Source organism: Falco cherrug, chromosome 3 (assembly GCF_023634085.1).
Source record: "Falco cherrug isolate bFalChe1 chromosome 3, bFalChe1.pri, whole genome shotgun sequence".
Taxonomy (NCBI): Eukaryota; Metazoa; Chordata; class Aves; order Falconiformes; family Falconidae; genus Falco; species Falco cherrug.
The window spans coordinates 105,752,056-105,768,915 of NC_073699.1; the positions used below are offsets into that span (position 1 = coordinate 105,752,056).

General features: G+C 43.2%; 1 protein-coding gene and 1 long non-coding RNA gene across 2 annotated transcripts in view; one reads left to right on the forward strand and one right to left on the reverse strand.

The window, feature by feature from the left end:
• Positions 1-1,656: 1,656 nt before the first annotated feature.
• LOC114015473 (uncharacterized) lies at positions 1,657-3,130 on the reverse strand. Its single transcript, XR_003559410.2, has 3 exons — positions 2,997-3,130; positions 2,184-2,260; positions 1,657-2,092 (listed from the first exon to the last, which is right to left on the reverse strand). It is a non-coding gene; the product is annotated as an uncharacterized LOC114015473 (long non-coding RNA).
• A 10,729-nt stretch (positions 3,131-13,859) lies between these two features.
• The window catches only part of C3H1orf159 (chromosome 3 C1orf159 homolog), a 28,948-nt gene continuing 25,947 nt past the window's right edge, over positions 13,860-16,860 (forward strand). The window contains exon 1 of the mRNA XM_055704106.1: positions 13,860-14,015. The gene's annotated coding sequence lies outside the window, so the exon portion shown is untranslated. The remainder of the gene's footprint in view (positions 14,016-16,860) is intronic.

Below are 16,860 nucleotides of genomic sequence, written 5' to 3' on the forward strand. Positions count from 1 at the left end.
GCACAGAGTCATGGGAAAGACAGTTTAAACTCACGCTGCGCCGCACTGGACAGGTCAGCCTCTGCCCGCTGCTTGGGTCTTTTGGTGTGTTGCCGTAATGCTGATGCTCAGAAAGAAAAAATGGGTTTGGGCAGCAGCTAACGCAGGGACCAAGGTTTCTCTTGCACTCCTGCTGTACTACGAAATGAGAGCCGGCCACTAAAGCTGGAAAGCCCCAATGAAGACACGCAGTCTGGAATCTCAATAGAATTAGTTAGGGTCTGGGGGGGTTTATTTCTTTGTTTTTCTATTGGCCTTTTTTTTTTTTTTTCTGCGCTACATGATCACATGATTTATTTATTTTTTTTAATATAAGACAATATCTTCAATTGTTCAGACCTGCACGGTCACACTGCATCCCCTCAGACCCTGCAGCTGTTTACCTCACTTTCCCAGCTCTTTACCTGGGCTTTCCAGAAACTTTGGGAACATCAGTAAATAACAAAACCATTCAGGAGAGACTTGTAAACTCAGATTTAAAACTAAGTACTTAAGTACTTTTCACTTCTCAACAAGTCCTAGAAAACCTACTTCCACACCATAAAACCAGACAAACGAGAGTACGCAGTTAAGATAGTGGCCAAAACTGTTCTGTAGCATGATTCCCTAATGGTATCTTTAACTCAGAGAGACTGAATACCCAGCAAGTTAAGAGGTGTACAGCAGATTAAAGTCTATAAATACCTGTTCAAGTGCTGTTTAGGAGGAGAAAAGCATGTTCTGGGCTCTTGATTTCTACCCCTGAAGAGTCTTCTCTCCAGAGGATTGTCTTAGGCTCAGGGTCTTTTGTATTTATAAGCTGCCTCCTGGTATTCGAGCTCCCCGGTAGCTTCCCGACTCGCTTCCAAGCACACAGAAGGTCTGGCAATACAAGTAACCTCTAACAGCTCCCGGTGTGCAAGTGGCCCTGCTGCTGTAATTCAAGTGTCTTTTATACCCTCCTGTCTGGAGGTGACTTACCTGCTCCACCTGCCCTTCCCCATCACCACTGAATCACTGCCTGGGCTGCGCGCTCCCGCTCCGGCCGGTTTGTGACAAACAGCAGGCAGGAATGCTCCTGATAAGGGGCAGCGCTGCGGGACACCCGGAGCCTGCCCGAGGGAAGCGATGTAAGAAATGCTTGTTCCTTCATCTTCGCTGGACTGGGGAAGGCCACCTGCTTTCTGACCAATTCTTACAGTTTTTCGATGACCTTTGAGAGTTTTTTTAATCGCCCTTCATAATCTGGTCCGGCTGGGTCAGATGTACTGGCCATGTTTTCATGGGGCAGCAAATCTTCTGGAAGAAAATTTCAGGGCACCTAAAAAGGCAGATTCTCTTGTTTCTTCCTGAAGGGCAAATAATTTGAAAGTGCCTTAGATTAACAGCAGAAACAAGATTCTGACAGTCAAATTTCTTGCGACTGGTTGAGAAAAAAAACCCTGTTGCAACAGAAAAATCTGGTATAAGTTTGAAAGCCTGAAAGCAGTGCAAAAAAAGCAAAAAAGACTTTTCAAAACAAAGTTAACCAAACCACTCTATATGATCGTATGTCTGCTTCAAGCTCCTATACAATTGTTTAAAATAATACTGTATGGCTTGTCACAGAGAAGGAATTTCATTCTTTGCAGCTTTCTGTAATAATTGCCATAGAGAAATATTATTTGACCTGCAAACCTTTTGTGGTTCAAAGGACATCAGTCCATGATCCGGAAAAAAGAAGCAACAAATTTACACTCACACGCAGATAAGGAAATAAGTGTGTTTACGTGGTGGTGCGGGAAGTAACAGGCAAACATTCAAGGTTTAGTCTCGTTCTTTTTTTATTGCAAGTACTGCTTTTCTTTGTTCGGTTCCTCAAAGAAACAACAACATGGTCTGTGGATTTTTTTCTGGGTGGTGTCAGGAAGGCCTTTCCTAAAAAGTGGTTGAGAAACTTCACTCTAAAAACATATGGAACTGTATCCATCTTTTGGGACAGAGAAGTGTCTAAATCCCATAGACTTCAGTGGCAGTCAGATGCTTTGGCTTCCATGTTCTTCTAGTTCAGCTCACACTGCTCAGTTCTAGTGAGCTGAAATCCAAAAGGAGGCTGTTAAGAATAAAAGAAGCATGTGGAAATTGCCAACATTTTAAATCAGTTTTAGGATTAAAAGTAGGGTTACCTGATCCTTCCACAGTTAGAAGGATCTGGGCTAGAGCATTGCTCCTCCAGTGGACTCATGATGAGCTCCATGGGTGACTAGAAGACAAATGCCTCAGTGGAGAAAGCAGGTCAAGACTAAAACTTTCCCAGCTCTGCATCTCGATGGTAGAGCTCCTTCAGCGGAGCATGCGTGTACCACAGGGACAGCAACGCACGCACTGGGCTGAGTGGGGTACCAGCCCACTGTGCTCCCCCAACTATTTATGTCGCTGTTTGGGGTGAGTGAGGCCAGGAGCAAACCCTGTCTACAGCTGACAAAGCAGGATGTCTGATGAATGGATGTAAATCAGATTTTTAAAAGTCTTGCTCGCTTAGTCACTTGCATAAGCACTTTGGTGAACTGGGCTCAAAATTAACAGCCTTTCAGTAACTTGCTGGGGTACGTTACATTCGGTAACACACTGAGGAACAAAAGTCCTTGGCTTGGGTCTTGCTGAGACCCTTTCCCTGGTAGTCAGCGGAGCAATGCTGACTCTGTGGTCATGCTCTGAAGGACAGAGGCGCATCTGAAGCCCTTTACCCACCGCTAAGGCCAGGATTGCTGCCTGCAGCGAGCAGGCTGCGGCGCTGCGGGGTGTCAGCCTCTGCGAGGTGCCACCAGCCTCAACGTGACTGCTGCAGGGAACGGGATGAGCCCAGCCCAGAAGCTGAGCACCTGGGGCAAACTGGGCTGCCCCACACACGCCAGCACCCCACACATGCCAGCAGCCCACACACGCCAGCACCCCACACACGCCACATGCTCCTCCCCCTGCGGGGATACACTGCGTACCCAAGGACCCAGCCTGCGGAGACCCAGCGCCCTGCTGGGATGACGAGCAGGGCTTGGCTTCCAAAAGTGAGTGGGAGGCTTGCAGTTATTTTTATCTTCTGCTCAGAGGAATAGACTGAGCATGTTGGAGGCTGCAGCTGGTCGTGGGTGGATCCCAGAGGGCTGGGAGCAATCACTTGTGGGAGCACATGCTTCATGTTTGTGCTTAAAGGAACAGTGGTGCTAAATGGAAGCAGTTACTTTATTAATACTGTTACTTCCTTGAACTTGTGTTACGCATGCACACCTCGGGTGCTTCTCAGAGGTATTCTCTGTGTGCAGAAACTACTTGTTCTAAACTGATTTTTGCTAAACCACGCAGGAATGAAGATGATGTGACTGGAACACCGGGATGAGATGTAGGATATATATTTCTCTGGTATAAGCACTGTGACCTTGAGCAAAATAATTTCCATTAATGACTTCTGTGGCTCATTTCCTATATAAATAATTAATTAGGTGAATGAAATAGAAGTTCAGAAAAGGAATTTTAAGTCTTTGGTTTTTTGGTCATAGTCTTTGTCTGGATTGTGTGTTTAGATGGGAACCTGGGAGGGGTGGGTGTTGCCTGGTACATAGGGCTGGTCACAGTGGCTCCAGCCAGCGACCTGATGTAGGATCCCACCTGTATCGAAGCTTTCAGTTGTCAGACCCTCCCACCATCACCTCACCATATTTTACCAGCATCAGTAACCGTTGCCATCTCATCCGGGACTGTGGGTGAAGTGGTGAGGTCTTCTAAAGGGTATGTATTCTTTTCAGGAGGATTATTTCTAACAGCAACTACCAACTGGTTGAGGACATGACCATTTAAAAACTTGCAAGCCAGGCTCCTTATTGTGAAGCGAAGCAAAGTATATCGCGAAGTAATAAAAACAGACTGCTGGTGATAGCTTTAGGCTCTTTCGTCAGCTTGTCTTTACCTCTACTGCCCAAGTATATAAGTCTTTTCATTCTCACTGTAATTAATCTCAGTAGATAAGCTAAAGCCACCAAATAAAGATGGGTGGAAAGAAAAAATCAAAATCGGAAATGACCAAGCAAAGAGCAACAAACTTTTTCTGATTTCTTTTTCCCTTCACCCAAGGCTAGTGAGTTTCTCGTTATTAGGTACCACTTAGAACATCTAGTGGTGATACCTTTTTGTTCATGTTTTGGATATTGTTTACTGCTCTGCTTTGTTGAGCTATATCCTAAAGCTATTTATAAAGCCTGGAGGGGATTTAGAAGGCCTTTTGTGCTGGAGAAACCCAAGGGAGACGTTGCTACAGAAGAACACAAGTGTCAAGAGCCAAACTGCTTTGGACTCAGCCCTTTCAGGACAAAACTCCAGTGCAGGTAGTGTTACTCCTGCCTACAAAAGACGTGTCTAGTAGGTTCATGGAGCTGCGCCTTACTTTCAAGGGAAAAATACAGCTATGGCTTAGGACAGATGTGCTGGTTTTAACTGGGTGAGAACAAGCCTGTCTAAGCCAAACACGCTTGTGCAACAGGGAACAGAAGTCTCTGCAGGGTTAAACGCTTACAGCAGGAGGATACAACTTAGACTATGTTTTCTGTTAGCTGACACATTCATGTGCCTGCTCCCAAACTACTGAAAACCAGTGAAAATATACAGCACACACACCCCCACACCCAGCGCCTGTGACTGGTGGCACAGGTCCCGCTCAGTAGCTGAGCTCTCCACCTTGCGCTGTTGCCTGCTCATCGGGTGCAGAAGAAGTGGTGAGACCCACTGCTGCCTGAGTTTTCCTGGCAAACAATTCTTTGGCCTCCAGCTAGTAGCACTTATTGGTTCTACAGCGTTCCTCAGAGTCAGGAGGCCTGATGCTCTATACAATTAATGCTCCAGGGTGGTAAACAGCACCATTAAGTGATGTTTCCCTAACTCGTGGAGCTCTCTTATTTGTCTGGCTTCACGTGCAGCTGGCTGCCTAACCAGGGAAGGCTTATCATTGGGGCAGTGTTGCAGTTTGCACCTACAGCTAGACTGGGCTATTTAAATTCCAAAGTACGCATTATGTACTGTCAGGAAAGAGCCTTGGTGAGTCATCAGATAAGCTAGACGGGAACTCACCGTGGGATACTTTTAATGTAATTATATTTTATCCTTCTCTAGCTGTTTCTATCAGACAATCTCAAGACACTTCACAGACATAGTGAACTGAGCCTTCCAGTAACTATCGAGGATATTATCTCATTTTACAGCTGGGGAGGTTTTGTGGCACATGGGAAGCCCAGTCAACACTGAGAAATGCTGTTGTGACCTCTGTGCAAGTGGCAATGCCTGGACAAGCCGTGCCCCTTGCAGCGGCCGAGTCACTTGCCAGAGCAGAGGGATAAGACTTTAAACAGGTGGTGGAGTGGGAAACACCGTCAGAGTTGTGCATTACCAACAAATGTCCACTAAGGTAGCTTAATATAGATTTTGAGAAAAAATGCTTCTATTATATAAAGCCACTGGCTGTGCCCCTCCGGTGACTCCTGTCCTCTTAAGTGATGCCCACCTTTACTGACTAGTAAACCGTGTTTCTGGAATCGTGTGCCTCTGTAGTTTAATTTCATTCAAACACTGGGTCTACCTGGCACCTAACTGCACTGTTCTTCGCTTCCTGTAGTCACCAGGGAGCACCACGATTAGATAATCATTACAAGGTACAGGTGCAACATAGCAATTTTGCTGATACTATATAACTCGTGACTATTACTGTTCAGTGGCTCGAGGCTGTGTGAGTCAGCCACTCACGGGTAGAGTCTCAAATAGCAAGAATAGCATCCATTCCCCAGACATAAGGTCAGGTCGTTTTTTCTAGTCCATTGTTTCTGAAGGAGTAAGTGAGTTGGAGCAATGGCCAAACCATGGTCTACAAATCATTGGTGATCCATGATATCATGCCCAGGAGACTGTTGGCTTTCCAAATGTCCATGCTGCTTCTACAGTGGCTGTAGAGGAGTTGTAGAGGACTGTATGAAAAATTTATTTGTAAAAAGGTTGTAATGATTGTTAAAAACATAAAAAAAGAAAAAAAAAGGGGAAGTGTAGTGGAATGAAGCTGGGTTAATTAGCATTGGTAATATACAACTGTGGGTTGGCTTCAGGGGCGGTGGGTTGGCCGATGTAGATAAGGTGCAGGTGTGGCTGGTTAAGTTAAGTGGTTGAGAGCCAATGAAGGGGGAGCAGCCGAGGAAGAAGCAGAGAGAAGAGAGTGGGTCCTGGATGAGGTGAGACAAGGCAGCAGAGGGACTTTATGAAGAGTGTGCTGGATGAGGTGGTAAAAGACCTTGTTGCAGCTTGATAGTTTGGAGAGTGCTGTGACAAGTGGCTTGCAAGGAAAGTTTGACATCAACAATCATGAACAGTAGCTCAAAGGAAGAGAAAATCAAACCAGAATTAAGGTCCTTGGAAGTATTCCGTGAGTGTGGCAGTTCTTTCAGTCAAGGTAACACCCACAATGTGACCTGTAAAAGGAATGGTCCTTGTTAAAGGGTCGATAGATGTTCCCAAGAACCGCAGTGCCAGCTCCTTCGCTGCTGTATGTGGCCCACGTGCAGCTGGAGCTGAGGTGTACTGCATGCGTGGTGCGTGGGAACCAAAGTAATTACTCGCCCAAAACACAAGGGGGATGCTCTTCCCGTGGGCCAGTAAGGCAGCTGTTGTTGTTGCCAGCCCTAGAATAAGTTTTCCAGGGGCAGCTGCAGTCATAGCATGTTGCTGATGAGGGAGACTATCAGCAGGACTAGAGGAGATGGCAATAGAAGCAAGGTGAAGGGCAACGTTAACATGCTCTCACCAACACATTGATAATTGCTCTGATGATTGTCCCGCAGAGGTCATGTTCCGGCAGTGTTACTCATTTCCCGGCCCGGTGTGGTGACATGATGAACTTGGGAAATGGCCTGTGATGTCAGAGCTGAGGAGTGAATGTCTGCAGGCACATCTTGCTTCTCCTCTCCAGTGACTTCTCCTTCTGTCACAAGGCACCTGGCCTCTGCTGGCAACAGTCTCCCCTTCCACGAGTGAACAGGGTTCAGCTCAACTTGTGTCCGTACAGCATCCTAGCAGCAGAATAGATGCCTCAGCCCACAGTGTGGGTTGTTTGCACTCATCAGAGCACATCCAGGCAGGAAGGGGGTGTTGGGATGCTAATGCACCTGACCAGGGACGTTTTCTGACACCAGACCTGAATTCCAGCCCATGGCTCCCCATCAGATCACTACAAAAAAGATCTGGTGGTGATGAGGGAGAGGGTTCTCTGTGACATCTGTGGTAAATGCTCATACCCCGAGAGCTCTCTACTAATCCTAATCTTTTCAGGTTATAAATAGTATGTTCTGAGTTGATCCCTTTTGCTTTCTTCACCCAGCAGGAGTCCACCAACTTGAGAAGGATCAGATGATTGACACACGTTCTTAGCACTCTCGCAGGACAAGCGTGACCCTAAGTTCTCTTTTTCATATTCTCCCTACCCTCAAGGATGACTCAGCAGTCTTCCTTCTCTTATCCCCACAGATATAACCCCCACAGTACCTATGTATGACTGAGAAATCAATAAAGACACTTTTCCATGAAGCTCAGCAAAGCAAACAGACTGGTGGAGGTGGTACCTCTGTAACTTCCAGCTGCGGGAAGGTCACCACCACACCTTGGTCCCAGCAGCACTGTAGTGCTCCCGCACTGAGCAAGCACAGGACTCCACCTACTGTCTCCTTCCCTTTCCCATCCCAGAAGCCTAATTATCCTTGAGCCGTATCATAGTCCTAAAACTCTGCAGTGGGCAAATGCTTCTTACCTTCCTGCCCCACCCCGCACCCCCTGCCCCTTCCTCTAAAGCCCTTAGGGAGAAATCGGTCCTTCTTTGCCCTCTACCTACGCAACATAGAAATGATGGATGTGATGGTTAAACTTAGGGCATGGCATTGTAGCTGTGCTTTTTAAACTCTGATCATTTTATATCCCTGCTTCATATATGATGTCTATATTTGCTTTGCATTCCTTGAGTTTCAGAAGTATTGATAGAGAAGTATTGAACTCCTCCAGACAGTGGTTGAATGTTTTTGCAAGTGTGATACTTCAGTTATGGCCAGTGCATAATAAGTCTAGTTCTTGTAATTATATCTGCAGTTGGATATTCATTTGTGTTACTAACATACACAGTTAATCATTCAACTGCTTAAGGGAGTACAGGATAATATCCCTGATGTGAGACTGGCTAGAAATACAGTAAGAAAAATATCTTCGTGAGTTGTTCATGCTGAAGAGACCAATTTATACTTCAGTCTTAAAGAATGTGGCAGGACAAGAATGCAAAACATACCCTCATACGGATTTGTAAATACATTAGTAGATGCAGACATGTAAACTGAGTTCCAGCAAGATAAAGCAAAGTGAAAAGCAGTCAGTATTGGTGCAAGGGTAAAATGTCCTTCTAGTGCATCAGATAATTTATCACCATTACCCTTATATGGAGATATAAAAAGAACAAAAGGATGTTCTTTGTGTCTTCATAAAATTTTAATTTATAACTTCATCCCTGGGTCTGGTTCTGTCCCCAAACACTTTCAGACATGCAGATCTGAGCTGGAGAGACACTCTTATACTCGGCGTTCCAGCAAGAGACATCATTTCAGTTAATGATTCAAAGGGAAAGAGCAATCTTGAGTGATGTCCTTTTAATATATTTCTACTGTTTTCCATATACATATTTATTATGCCATTTTAGCAAAGTAGGACACTGAAGGCCTTCGCAGCTCTCGCCTCGAGCTCCAAGTCACTTGGTGTTCACTCTAGGGACCCGCAGAGTCACAAAAGCTGCCATATCGTAAGTTTGCGACTAGAGAGAACAAAACTAGGGGATAACTCACCAGATCCTCAGTGGATACAAGCGGGTTTTACACTGGGCCACTCTGGAGTTCCCCAGTGTGCTCACAGTCACTGAGGATCCAAGGTCCAGAGGAATAAGCAGCCTGGCACTCAAGCAGCCTTGGCGTCTCCCGGGGCAGCTCTCCTGCCTTCAGTGCACGTAGGCACGCATGTGTACAGTTGCACAGGTAAATGCTGCTCTCATTCTGTTTACATCATCCTGCCATGGTCTTTACACACTGCATGCTCTAAATGATATGCCCTGTATCCTTTGTGCAGCACTTTGCACAGCACAGAGCACTGGCGCCTTTCAGTTCCAGTGTAACAACAATATTCCAGCGCAATTACTGGGCAGGAACTCTGTCCAGCCACGGGCTGTCTGTCCCAGCATGGCAGAAGGAAGAACTTGGAAGAGGGCTGTGGGATTTGGCCCTCTGCAAATAATGAAAGGCAGAATCCTTTATGCATGTGATAAAACACAGAGGAACATTACAATATTTGTATTCACAGTGCAATCCATTTTCCATCTGTTAATACAGATACTAAATCTAGTTTACATATAAAATACAAATGTTTGTGGGTTGGTTTACGCTCACTTCCTTCAAGCCTAACCTTATGCTAAACAACAACTACTTACAGTGAGTTCAGTGGGAAATGAGGATGCTCAGCAGCTCCCAGGAACAGACCTTTGGCTCTCAAAAATTCAGCATTGTGCCTTGCCACTCATCCTGAGTAAAAAACTCCAACAGAAGAAGGAAATCTTTTGAAGCTGAAATATAATTGCTGCATATTCTCCATAGAAATCCTCCATCTAGTTAGCAGGATGAAAGACTAAGTTCTAGATTGTGGATCTGAGGTAGCAGCCCCCCCAAGACCTGATTCTAAATTCAGTTTTCAAGGATGTCATATGGATTTACATGCCTCAAGATGCTACATGACCTGCATGCCTTAGAGTTTCCTCCTATCACTACTCCATCTCCGCGAAATACATTAGTGAAGATATTTAGGCTCTCTGGCTTAGCTGTGGACCTTTTGTGAAAGAAAAATATCTGAACAGATATAGTGATTGAACTTATGGCAGGAAAGGACTGGCCTCCAGCCTTCCCATAATTGCAAATTTGTGTTGCAGGCTGCCCATCCCTTTGTCTGGACCTTCGCCCAGGTACAGTATCACCCAAGCAACATCCCCCTGAAAGGTCAACAGCTGGATTTAGTTAGTCCTCAAGTAAATAGTCCTCACTGATCAGAACATCAAGTGAGAGAAGAGCTCCTCTGCAGGGACTTTGATGTATTTTTAACGTACCTAATGCAGACAGTCAGTATTTTAGCAAGGGATATGATATGTACAGCTAAACTGTGTACCGATTTGCTTTTCCAAAGTGCAATCTTAAATGTTTGTACGATCAACATGGAATAAATAATTAAGTTTCTCTAATCCTTCTTGCCATTCTTGCTAATGATCAATATGATATGATTTTTTTGAAGAGTATTAAGCTTCTCTGGGTCCCCTGAGTGCCTTTCTTTTCCACATCTTGTGCCTCCTGACCTGTGAACAGCCTGTTAGGCTTAAAAAAAATATTGGTTACGATGCAGGTGTCAGGAGGTGACAGGTCTCTGTGTTATAAAAGGGCCTTTGATCAAAACTGACATCAGGGAAACAGAGATGAGGAAAAAACCTAGGAAGATCTCAGTGAACCATGACAGTGGTGACAAAAATGGAGAAGAAAACAAATAAAGACATGCCTACTGCTTCGCAGATTTGTGAGATGCACTACAATTCATTGGTTCTGTGTGTCTTCAGATCTGTGGTATAACAAATGTCTCAGTCCTCCATGTCATGTGTAACACTTGAAAGTGTGGCTCCAGTGCTAAAGGGGTTGGTTCATGCCTCCAGGACTCGTCCTGTGATGGACACACTGGCCAGACTGAATGACTGCTTTATGAGCACTGTTCAGTCCATTGGGTACCTCTTCACATAGGTAAGGAGACACAAAATTTTAAAAAGCTCTAGAACCTGTTGCTGTTCTTTCTCTTCCTTGTCCTGAAAATGATTGGGATAACATTAGATGGCAACTTTTTGAGTTGCAACTTCGATTAAACCTCATATTTCAAATGATCACCCAAATGCAAACTGCTATATCAATGACTGTTCCTATTAACTTCATGGCACTCTCTTTACAGAAGGAAAGTTAAATACTCACAGGTCTGGCATCTCTGAAGGGCTTGGGAATCTTGGGGCTTCAGTTTCTCAAACATAAGGAAGATTTGTCTTTCCATTTCTTGCTTTTTTGCTATTTTCTAAAAGCAAGAATTCTACAACAAAATACATTGTAACAAGTTTTAGCTATATACTTTTCATTTTGTGCATCATTCATACTTACTTTAAATGTTCTTGAAATAGTTCGAATGACAAACAGCTGCCTGTCTTACCCACCAATACCTACTCCTTTCATGTTTCAAGTGCAGTGCAATCACAGTGCTGAGTTGATGGGAGAATTATAGTCCTGGAAACAGTCTGTAATATCATGAAAATAGTATCTTGTTGCCTGATCAGTGGGATAGATGGTGCTGCACCACTTACAAATGGTGTCACTTCAGAAAAAGATAGATGAAGCATTTATAGAAGACAGGCCATCTCCATGGTCTTTCTTTAAAACAGGGAACATCCTACTTAGTCTTATTATTAGCAACAAGAGGAGCGCGCAGCAGTTTTTATTTTTGTAACTGTGGTGAGCTATAAGACCCACAGAAAGCCTTGGCTTGTCCCTGCAGTATTTACAGTGAAAGAGAAAAGAGAAGCTGTGCAATGCATAAGCTGTGAGCTCAAACACGACGGGATCCAAGCATCTTGTGTGTAGGACATTCCTTTTTGTATGGAGAACTTTATCAGAGATTTTGATCTCATGCTCACCACCCCAAAGCACCCACCCCCAGGAAACAAAAATACAACTCTCTTCATTCTGCTTTTTTGTTTATGACAAGACGTGGCTGGCTGTAAGAGAGCTTTTTAAACCTACGCTGTTGACTGTGTGCTGAGGCAGTTTTAAACTACTACAGCCCTAAAGATGTCATTCTGAGCGCGGTAGCCTCCAGCAAGCAGCAGATCACAAGTGCGATATTCTAGTATAGTACAGTATGGATTTTACAGCTGTAAGTGGGTGTCTGGAAAACTGCTCATTCCTCTGCTCATGTCCCGTGTCCGCAAGGATGTCCATTACGTGCTGGCTTTCCAGCTCTGGATAGACACACACTGCCTCATCTCTCCCGTGCCCCCAGGTGATGGGGAAGGAGAAGCAGGCTGGTTTAGGGATCTGGGTTCCCAGCACTCCTGATGGCTGTATTGGTGCACCGTGTAGGACAGGAACAGGCAGCTGGCAGAACCTCTACCTGGTACCAGTGCCCACCAGACCCCGTGGAGCCCCTGTGGAGCTATGGCCTTGGGCACCAAAGAGCTTGTCAGAGCCATGATTAGAACATATCTTCCCCATCACTCATCCCATCCTCAGATCTTCAGACAAAATGCTAAAAGTTACACTAGGGTGAGCATTCAGTTTTATTCTCTGAAGGGTTAAACATGCATTTCCATGAACCGGCAGATGAATGCCTTAATTTTTTATTGCATTATACTGATTGACATATTCATGTTTATGCTTTTCCCTGGGTCTAGTTATTTACTTTTCCTTGTAGAATCTTTATCAACATTCAGTTACTCATACAACATTTTGTTTATTTTACTTATTCGTATTTACTGTGGACAAAGTAGTAATTAAATACTGCTGCATGTGGAGATGACATGCTTCTGGACCCAGAAAACTGGAGATATGGAATGAGAGATTTAATAGCTGTTAAACAAAAAAGAAGGGGGGAAAAGAGAGAAATCATTTTATCTTTTGCTTAATATAAGGCAAGCATAAAGTTAAAAATATTCCAGGTGAGAGATCTGATTTGCAAGCTCCCGCAGGTGTGCCCATTGAGTAGGTGTTAATTTGGGAGGACTGGAGGAGTATAGATAGGCAAGCCCAATGCTAGGGAGGATTTTTTTCTTCTTGGCGGGGGGGGGGGCGGCGGTTCTCTTTCATGAGCTGAAGAGAGGATAGCGCTAATCAAGTGTTGGAAGATTAATTTGAAGAAAGTGAGTTGTAATTACAATTCTGATGTCCATTAATGTCTTCTCTGACAGGCTGTGAGCTATAGGATGGAAGCTGGTGGTGAATTCTATTTTATGGAAGCTATGTCACTCAGCAGTCTTATGGAAGATAGCATAAGGTTGTCACCAGTGACTCTTCAAAGAGAATTTCCTTTCTAGTATGTGTATTGGGTAGCTAAACTTAGTGAACAGGTTATTTTCTATAAGCCTCTCTTGCCATAAGCTGAACTGATTTAAATCAAAATATGTTTTAAAGCTAGCAATGGATTTTTCCTGTTATTCAAGAGGACAGCTGAAAGCTGAATTTGTGCCAGTCTGGGAATGCAAAAGTGAGGTTTTGTAGGAGGCAATAGCTTTTTCTAGACAAATTCTGTTAAGCTTTCAGCTGTGAGAATAGCTGAGACAAAATTGCCCTGAGCTTTAATGGAGAGATCCAGAGATATGAATCTGAGGCTGGGTGTCATGTGCTGCTATTCTCAGAAACTATGGGAATTACTTACTTTCATAAAAGCAATAAAAAAAGTTGCCAGACTCCTTCTTTCTGCAGCTACACTCATGCCTTTTGAAGTATGTTGTGAATTTCCTGGGTATGAGAAAGGTATTTACAAAGCATCAACGGCTTGCTCAGGAATGGAAAACGTAAGCCCCCAGGGGCAGCTCAATAAATGGCAGAAACCTCATAACCTGTAAGTGGGAGAGCCATCAAATTGCCCAGTTTCAGTGGCTGAGACAGAAGCCTCCTGGCAGGAAATCCTGTTGCGCAAATCTGTTTCCTTGTTGCTTCCTGTCCTGTAATTTTTTTCAGAAACAGTCCATCTCTGAATGCTCCGCAGGACTGAGGGAACTGAGGTTTTACTGTTTCTTGATTTATTCTTTGCTTGACTATTCTCTCACGTCCTTTTAAGAAATCCTAAAGCTAACCTTGTTCTCTCCAGGATGCTCTAGTCCTCTTTCTGCTCACCCTGGAAAATGTGTAAGTATTGAATTGTGAACTGATTTTTCTGTGACTCAGCAACCGAGTCTTCCATGAACAGAGCACAGATGTGAAAGAGGTGCTGATAAAGGAGGAATGCCTTGAATTGTGACCATGAAAAAGGCAGCGAAAAAATGCAGGAGTTTGCATCAGTACAGATAAGGAAGTTCTTCAGGAGAGTAGAGCAGATTTTCTTCACAGCTTTTGAAGTTGTGCCTCTCCGATAACTGCTCAGATGTGCCTGGGATGCTCAAGACTCCTTTCTGTGGTGCAAAAGGAAAAATGAGTTGCTTCTGTATATGTGACCATATACCTTACATATTGAAAGGACTGTGATCTTTCCTGTTTTTACATCTGCACCCACACATATAGACACATATGCAAGGATATATATATATATAAAACAATATATATTTTATATGTATAAAAAATAAGTTGCTATCTACTGTATCATTGCTCTAAGTAAATGCTGGGGAGATAAAAAGACCCATGGCAGAGGTGTATCTGTCTTATTTAATAGTTATATTCTCCAATAGCCCAAATGTCCTTATAGCCCAAACTTCCTGCGGAGCAGTGACTTTGGTAGCGCACTCTGTGCAATGATTGTATTTAACAACGCTTTTGCATGCTTTAGATTCAAATGCAAGTTGTGAATGCCATGTTGTGACTGCATTGTAGAACGGCATGGAGCTACAGAGTTTGTATTAAAAAACAAAACAACAACAACAAAAAAAGCAGATGCCCAGTTTATCCTGTTACGTGGCAAGTGGAAGTTGGCTGGACCACATGGAGGGAGACAAATAGATGCAGTGTTCCTCTACCAGACTCAGACTACTGAAAAAGAGGCCCTTAGGGCTGTAGAGCTACTTTTCTTGTGGAAACTTTCTTGCATGGCTAGGCTTCTAAACCGAGCAAGGCATTTTGGAAAGGTCATGAGACAAGAGTAATCTCCCTAGCTTTCTATAGCCTCTGTTCCAAAGGCTCATCCGTAGTCTTGTATTGATAATAGCTAGTGAAATTTTAAATGCAGGTCTTCCCTTTTAAGACCATAGTTTATTTTTTAAAACAGTGCTACTCCATATAGCAGTTCTCCAGTAAATTAATCAGCCACCAAGAAAAGAAAACAAACAAACAAACAAAAAAAACCCAAAACCAACAAACCAACCACCACCAGAAACTCAAAAAATCCAGGGGATGCAGAATTCATGACACTATTTTTAAAACCAGTAGCAGTTCTTCTGATTGCTCCTGCCCTCGACTTGGTAAGATCCACTGCTGCTCAACTTGCCCAGGTACTTCTCATTCATTCATATATTCCAGTTAATTTTATAGCACGTGATGCGTGCCAGGACATATTACATTCTGCGACACCTGTGCAATACACTGATCTCTTCAGACTGCTAAAATATATACTTTCACTGACATTGATTTTTGTGCTTATCAAGCCACATGAAAAATTCTAGCAAAGCAGAATACAATTTACTTTTTAATAAAACTTAAATGGAAGTCAATATATCACTGAAAATCTCTTTTCAATGTGATAGTAATTAAAGCTGTATATTACTGACAGTATTACAACTTTAATACACTTTCACGTATATTTATATAGCTTGTATTTAATCTTTGTACTGGCAACAAAAGCCTCAAGACTGGCTTTTCTCCCTCCCTCCCCTTCCCCCTGTGAGAAAGGTATTGATAATTTTTGCAAAGCCATGGAAATCTAACCAGATTTAAACCTTACTAGCTGTAATTCATATAATTATCGTATTTGATAAATTTACCTTCAATTAAACATGCAGAAAAAAATGTTTCATTAAGAATGATGAATATTTATGTTTTTCCACCTCCTACCTTTGCCTGCTTTACAAATATTTGCATATGAGGACACTGGGGTTTTTTATAACAAAGAATGAACACCAACAGAGAGGAAAAAACCCCAAATCTATAATATTGCTTGTACAATTTGCAGAGTACAACTTCTTGTACTAGAAAAGCTTAACTAACAGACATCATAAATAGCCATGAATTGCTTCCATGTCCACACAGAAATAGTTTAAGTGGAAAACTAGATGCTTCTCATGTCCCAAATCAGCAGATAGTTTGAGTTGTAGGGGGAATTTGTTTAAATACAGTGGAATCTACTGATTTTTCAATCAGTATTATATTAATCTATACAAATTGCTTAGTTCTGTAGACTATTTTTGTACCTGGATAATTATTTTCAATACTTTTTTTCCAGGTAAACACGGTCTTTAATATTTAGAATGGGACAATTTGCTTTGGAAGCTATGGTCCTCTGGTTACATATAGGTGTTTAGACTGATTAAACTACATAATATTTATGGTCTTAGATTTCTAAGCAGAAATTATAGTTCCTTACCAAAGAAAATACAAAAGTGCTTACCAACTTTTAGGAGGTTTTATGCATTTACAAGCTGCAGTTGTCATTTATACAGTGTCAAATTTGTGTAACAGCATTTATAAGGTCAAGGAGCACATAGGGTCATTGTATCGCAATGTGGGAGAAGGCTTTTTATAAAATTACTAGAAATACATGCTAACATCTCAGGTTCTATCATAAATGTAGACAAAGCTAAGAAATAATGGTCCAGGTCATGGTGTAATGACATTCAGGTTCCTCCCAGCCTGGTTCTTGTTGGCAGGGTCATACGCTGGGCAGTACTTCACAGCGTGATAGCTGCGCTCGGCCAGAATGGGGCTCACGGTGTGGAACAGCATCACCGGTGTGAGACAGCAGCTCTTGGGTCCTACTAGCATGCTGCAGGTATAGGGCAAAGGCAAGATAAAGGTGATGAGCAATTTCCAGCATGTCTAACTTCCAGAT